The sequence below is a fragment of the Meles meles genome, chromosome 7, assembly GCF_922984935.1.
Source record: "Meles meles chromosome 7, mMelMel3.1 paternal haplotype, whole genome shotgun sequence".
Lineage (NCBI taxonomy): Eukaryota > Metazoa > Chordata > Mammalia > Carnivora > Mustelidae > Meles > Meles meles.
The window spans coordinates 7,570,564-7,577,666 of record NC_060072.1 but is presented as its reverse complement, the minus strand read 5'-3'; the positions used below and the strand labels follow the sequence as shown (position 1 = coordinate 7,577,666).

General features: G+C 42.5%; 1 non-coding gene across 1 annotated transcript; it reads right to left on the bottom strand.

The window, feature by feature from the left end:
* Positions 1-6,429: 6,429 nt before the first annotated feature.
* LOC123947771 lies at positions 6,430-6,536 on the bottom strand. Its single transcript, XR_006819813.1, has one exon. It is a non-coding gene; the product is annotated as a U6 spliceosomal RNA (small nuclear RNA).
* Between the last annotated feature and the right edge of the window lie 567 nt (positions 6,537-7,103).

Below are 7,103 nucleotides of genomic sequence, written 5' to 3'. Positions count from 1 at the left end.
GATGAAAAGGGAAAAAAAAAAAAAATCCCAGATGAAGACACTGTAACTCATTAAAACAGAAAAATTGGGTTGTGTTACATTTTTCAAAGCTGACATAACTAACATCGTCTTTAGCTTTCTTAGTAATAGAAAGATCGCAGGTCTGATGCAGGAGTGCTGTGTCTGTGCCAGAGATCACAAGTACAGCGCAGGGACTGCCCCACCGCGCCAGCTGTGACCTCAAGAGTCCTTTGTAACATTGTGTCTTCCAGTAACTGGTAGAAGAAAACAAAAGTGGGATTGAGTTAGACCTGGTCTGCCATCCCTCAGCTGGCATATGAGCAATGATAGTAGAACTCGTTTGTGTCTGAGTGTGTCTTAGGAACTAAGTGAGGGCCCAGGATGGGGGCAGCGTAAAGGACCCTGCTTGCAAGAGATCTTTTATGGTGTGGTTAATTTTTTTTTTTTTTATTTTAGTTTCCCGAGTTGGAATCTGAGGCCAAAACTTAAGCTGATAAGTGTTAAATGTTAATCCTGGGAAAATAGAAACACTTCAAGCTGGAGTGTTTCATGTTCCTAATATAATGAGAAGGTGATACATGATTAAATGCTAATGTTTAGTTAGAGCAGAAGCCCATTGTCACATAGTACGAGGGTCCTCCTGGCTGTTCTTACCTCTGCCTGTGTGTTACTGAGGAATTTGGGGTGAGCATCGGGACTGCTCAGATCCCCACTGAAATCAAGGCCTCTTGGGATATGCTTCATGAGGATCTGAGAGAACTGCAGTCTTTGTTAGCATTTACTAATGCTTTGTATGACTTCTGTGCAATTATGTAAGTTCGGTTTGGACAAAACGCTGTTACTTTTTAAGGCTCTACCCACTGAAAGTAGTTATGTCATGCCCTAACAAGGGAAAAGCATTTATTACTATCATTTTAAAAATAAACTATAAAACTATAGAAAAGTGTGTGGTGTGTGCGTGTTATTTTCAAATCTAGACTTTATAGCTTAAAATATGAGAACATTTTGTTTTACAAATGAGGGGCACCTGCCTGGCTTGGCTGGAAGAGCATGTGACCCTTGGTCTCAGGGTTGTGCGTTTGAGCCCCACGTTGGGGGGTTGTGAGTTTGAGCCCCACGTTGGGGGTAGAGATTTCTTCAATAAATAAATCTTTAAAAATATATATTTTAGGGGCACCTGGGTGGCTCCGTTAGTTAAGCATCTGCCTTTGGCTCAGGTCATGATCTCAAGGTCCTGGAATCGAGCTCTGCATCGGGCTTTCTGCTCAGTGGGGGGAATCTGTTTCTCCCTCTGTGCTCTTCCTCTATCAAATAAATAAACGAAATCTTTAAAATATATATATATATTATACAAAGTATTTATCAACTGCTGTCATAAATCATGATTCAGGGCGCCTGGGTGGCTCAGCCATTGGGTGTCTGCCTTCGGCTCAGGTCATGATCCCAGGATCGAGCCTCCCATTGGGCTCCCTGTTCGGTGGGAAGTCTGCTTCTTCTTCTCCCACTCCCCCTGCTCGTGTTCCCTCTCTCTCCGTCAAATAAATAAATAAATCTTTTTTTTTTTTTTTTAAATCATGATCCAACTTACGATCTTGGGAGCCTGGGTGGCTTAGTCGGTTAAGCGCCTGCCTTTGGCTCAGGTCATGATCCTGGGGTCCTGGAGTCAAGTCCTGCATCAGGCTCCCTGCATAGCAGAGTCTGCCTCTCCCCTTGCTTGTGCTTGCTCTCTCTCTCAAATAAATAAATAAAATCTCTAAAAACAAAAACTTAAGATGATCTTATCAAAGGGGAAAAATGAATGAATTAGATCTGGTCCATTAAAAAACTGGCTCAAAGGTCTAATGTATAACATGGTGACTACAGTTGATAATACTCTTGTATAATAGAAATTTGCTAAGAGAGTAGAACTTAAATGTTCTCACCAAAAAAAGGAAGGTGAGAGATAAATACGTGAGTTGACAGATGTGGTAATTAAATAGATGGTGCAACACGCTTTCACAATGTATACTTATATCAAACCATCGTGATGTACACTATAAATATCTTACAGTTTTATTACATCTCAAGAAAGCTAGGGGGAGGGGCACCTGGATGGCTCAATCAGTTAAGGGTCTGACTTTGGCTCAGTTCATGATCTCAGGGTCCTGGGATCGAGCCCCATGTTGTCCCTCTCCCTCTGCCCTTGCCCCCGCTCATGTTCTATCTCTCTCAAATAAATAAATCCTTAAAAAAAAAAAAAAAAAAAGCTGGGGGAAATGGTTAACTCCACAAAACTGACCCCCAGGTCCCCAGTCAGCCCCTGTACCACTCAAGACTGAACTTCGGTCATGAACATTTTATGAAGGATGAATGAATGAATGAAGGGAAGTTGGATCAATCTGAAAAATTGTAAATTTATGAACTTTCTCAGTGAGCCATATAAACAGCCATGAGTGTGGCCATTTCTTCTTAGAACTATCCTCATTAAAATCAGGCTTTCTGGGGCACCTGGCTGGCTTACCTGGTAGAGGATGTGACTTGATCTCAGGGTTGTAAGTTCGAGCCCCACACTGGGTGTTAAGATTACTTAAAATATTTTAGAAATAATAAAATTAAAATCTTTTTTTAAGGATTTTATTTATTTGAGAGAGAGATCACAAGCAGAGGGAGGGGCAGAAGGAGAGGGAGAAGCAGGTTCTCCGCTGAGTAGGGAGCTGGACACAGGGGCTCCATCCCAGGACCCAGAGAACATGACCTGAACTGAAGGCAAACACTTAACCAACAGAATCACCCAGGCGCCCCATATTAAAATCTTTAAATAAAATCCGAGGCTTTCTCTAAGTTGTGCCTTCCAACATTTTTCACATCATGGCATACATAAAAAGGTATTTTTTGTAAGGCACAATGGAATAAACTTGAGGGGACCTAGGAATGTATACGTATGACTTAGAGAAAAAAAATTCATTCCATGGTCTTTATGTAATTGTGGTAAGAAAAATCGTATGTACTAGTTTTACAAAAATTTTTAAATTTGTATAATGCTTCCAAGAAATCATTTTTAGAATGTCAATAGATTTAACCCACTTGTGAGAACATGACTTTTTTTTAAATACACAATTCCTGATCCAGACATTTTAGTGATAATATCTTCAGATTCTTGATAATCACCCTCTATAAGAAATTTATTTCTAGGAGCGCTGGGGTGGCTCAGTGGGTTAAGGCCTCTGCCTTCGGCTCAGGTCATGATCTCAGTGTCCTGAGATGGAGCCCCGCATTGGGCTCTCTGTTCAGCGGGGAGCCTGCTTCCCCCTCTCTCTCTGCCTGCCTCTCTGCCTACTTGTGATCTCTGTCTGTCAAATAAATAAATAAAATCTCAAAAAAATTAAAAAGAAATTTATTTCTACGAATAGGTGACAAAAAATGTGAAACCATTTTTATGATCATTTAAAAATTGTTATTGAACTGATGAATGGATAAACAGGATGCAATATGTCCATACACTGAAATATTATTTAGCCATAAAAAGGAATGGAGCACTGACACGTGCTACAGCACAGACGCATCTTGAAAACTGTCCTAAGTGAAAGAAGCCAGACTCAAAAGGCACATATTAGTCCATGTATATAAAATGTCCAGAATAGTCAAATCTATGGAGATTGGAAGTAGATAGGAGTTGCAAGGACCTGAGGGTAGAGGGACGTGTGGACAGTGACTACTAACAGAGTTTCTTTTCTAGGTGATGAAAATGTTCTGGATAGAAGGTGATGCAAAACTATGAACCTACAGGGACGCCTGGGTGGCTCAGTCGGTTAAACGACTGCCTTTGGCTCAGGTCATGATCTCACGGTCCTGGGATCGAGTTCCACATCGGGCTCCTTGCTCCGCAGGGAGCCTGCTTCTCCCTCTGCCTCTACCTGCCACTCTGCCAGCCTGTACTCTCTCTATCTCTCTGACAAATAAATAAATAAAATCTTAAAAAAAACAACAACAACTATGAACCTACGAAAAAACCTCGAATTGTATACTTTTAAAGGGCATCTTATGGTATTTAGATTAAATCTCCCTAATTTACTATTGAATTTAAATTTATTTTTCTTTCGGTGTTTTTCCCATTTGATTTATTTATTTATTTGACAGAAATGATTGATTGTGCAAATAAATTTATTTATTTATTTGCACAAGCAGCAGAGTAGCAAGTAGAGGAAGAAAGAGAAGCAGGCTTCTGGCTGAGCAAGGAGCCCCATGTGGGACTCAGTCCCAGGACCCTGGGATCATGACCTGAGCTGAAGGCTGTCGCTTAACCAACTGAGCCACCCTGGCGTCCCTTGAAATTAAATTTAAAGAACCTAACTCCTTTCACTGACAAATGTGAAACTCCTTATAACGTGGATTTTTTATCAAAGTGATATCACATCAAATATTGCAAGATGATGAAGCTGTTAATTCACAGAATGTAAACATGCATTTTTAGAACAGTCACCCTGCCCCTAGCTTTGACCACAAAGGTCAGAAGTATTTCATGTATGTGAAGCAGAAAGCCTGGCTGTCTGGAGCTACACCTGTCAGGAGCCCGGGCCCAGTCTTCAGTCCCCATGAGGCCTATGGCTAGCAGCACCTCAGGTCCCCGAAACACCAGATGCTACAGCAACGCCATGGCTCCCTTGTCCTTGATGAGCAACAGCAAGGTCAGCAGCTGCCGCCAGAGTGGGTGACCACGTGGTAGCACCCCTCCTTGGCCATATTTCAGGGAGTCCAGGACTTCTGGTGGCAAAGTGACAAGTAAGGGAGCTCTGGCTGCTCCAAGTTCCATCCACCTGGCCATCCCAAGGACAGAGCGGATCAGCATCTCCCCACACACTAATTTCAAGGCACATCATTCAGAGTATTTAACTGTAAAATTGAGAATTATACTGAATGGAGTTTACCTTGGACATAAGAATTTGTGGTACTATGTAAATATTGATGCAGATTTCCACCCCTTTGTAAAACCTAGTGGTTCAGGATACTTGTCACTAAACGCCGTCTTTCTTTTCCTAAGAGAGCTGAGAATGGGAAGCCCGCGGTGATACATCAAAAATGTTTTTAAAACTAGTCATCTTGAAAATGTTATTCAGGATTTCATTGCTCAGTATTTGGCTGTGCCATCTACGTGTCACACAGATTAAAGTCTCTAAAAAGGCCTGGCTGGCTCAGTCAGTAGAGCATGCAACTCTTGATCTCGGCATCGTGAGTTTGAGCCCCACATTGGATATGAGTTTAATTAAAATAAATAAAAATTAAAAATCTCGAATAAACTATAGGCAACCCCTGCGCTAATTATACTCTGGGCAGTGGACTTTACATTATGTATGAACGATTCTACTTTCCAATAGGGATCACTATGCAGAGTAAATTGTACTTGACACTGCGTGAAATACAACGGGCATACAGTCCACCTGCAGAAGCCTGAGAAAGTATGTTCTTGACAAAAATAGAAGAATATGGTGGTTCCTCCAAAAATTAAGCAGAGGTACCTTTTGATCCAGCAATTCCACTTCTGAGTAAGTACTCAAAAGAACTGAAAGCAGGGACTGAATATTTGTATACCCACATTCATAGCAGCATTATTCACAACAGCCAAATGATGGCAACCACCGAAATGTCCATCAGTGGATGAATGGATAAACCAAATGTGATACACACATACAATGGAATACTATTCAACTTTTTAAAAATGTAACATACATACTACAGCATGGATGAACCTTTAAAACACTGTGCTTTGTGGGGCGCCTGGTGGCTTAGCGGGTTAAGCCTCTGCCTTCGGCTCAGGTCATGATCTCGGGGTCCTGGGATGGAGCCCCACATCAGGCTCAGCAGGGAGCTTGCTTCCCCGACCCCCACCTCTCTCTGCCTGCCTCTCTGCCTACTTGTGATCTCTCTCTCTCTGTCAAATAAATAAATAAAACTTTATTAAAACAAAACAAAACACTGTGCTTTGTGAAACAAGCCAGATTAAAAAGACCAATATTGGGGCATCTGGCTGGCTCTGATCTGTGACGCATGAGACTCTTGATCTCAGGGTTATGAGTTCGAGCCCCACACTGAGTGCAGAAATTACGTTAAAAACATAAAATCTTTAAAAAAAAAAAAGGACTAATACTAATTCCATTTATATGCAGTACCTAGAGTAGTCAAATTCACAGACATAGCAAGTAGAATCATGGTTGCCAGGGTCTTGAGGGAGAGGAGTGGGGAGTTACTGTCTAATGGGGACGATCTGGTAAGGGAAGATGACAAAGTTCTGAAGATGGAATACATGTAAAGTCACTGAACTGTACCCTTTAAAGAGGTTTAAAATGGCAAAGTGTACATTTAGCTGCACATAAATTTTTTTTTTTTTTACTAGGAAAAGAATTATATTAGCATATGAGCAAGGGAAAGACGAGAACTAAAGGCAGACTGAGTATTGAAGTAATTAAATGCTTCCTGATTTTGCGTGTCGTCCTTGTGCAGGGCCCATGCCAATCTTCTCTGTACCATTCCAATGTTAGTATACGTGCCGCTGAAAGGAGCACCAGTATGTAAGTAATTAAAGTAAGAATTAATAAAATGCTAAATCGGCATCACCCAACAACAGAAGTTTGTAATCTCCCGGTCTGTGCCATAATCAAGACTATTCTGAGGTGTCATATGTACTTTGAGGGACCTATTTTTTTAATTTTTTTTTAAAGATTTTATTTATTCATTAGAGAGAGAGAGAGCGCATGAGAGGGGAGAAGGTCAGAGGGAGACGCAGACTCCCCGCAGAGCCCGGAGCCTGACGCGGGACTCGATCCCGCGACTCCGGGATCACGACCTCCGCGGAAGGCAGTGGCTTAACCAACTGAGCCACCCAGGCGCCCTAAGTTCCCTGTTTTTTAAAAAGATACACCCGGGTGAGAGTTACCAGGAAAGTGTCATAACAAGTGGTGGAACGAGCAGAGCCACTTGGGGCGGAGAAGGGTACGGGGAACCGGCCGGCCAGCGCCGCACGTCGGAAGAGCCGTCCTCAGAGCGTCTCGCGCCGCCGCGCCGCGCGGAGCCAGCAGCCCCGGCGGCCGCGCTCTCACAGACTCCGAGCTCCGGCGGTGAGCGGGCTGTGG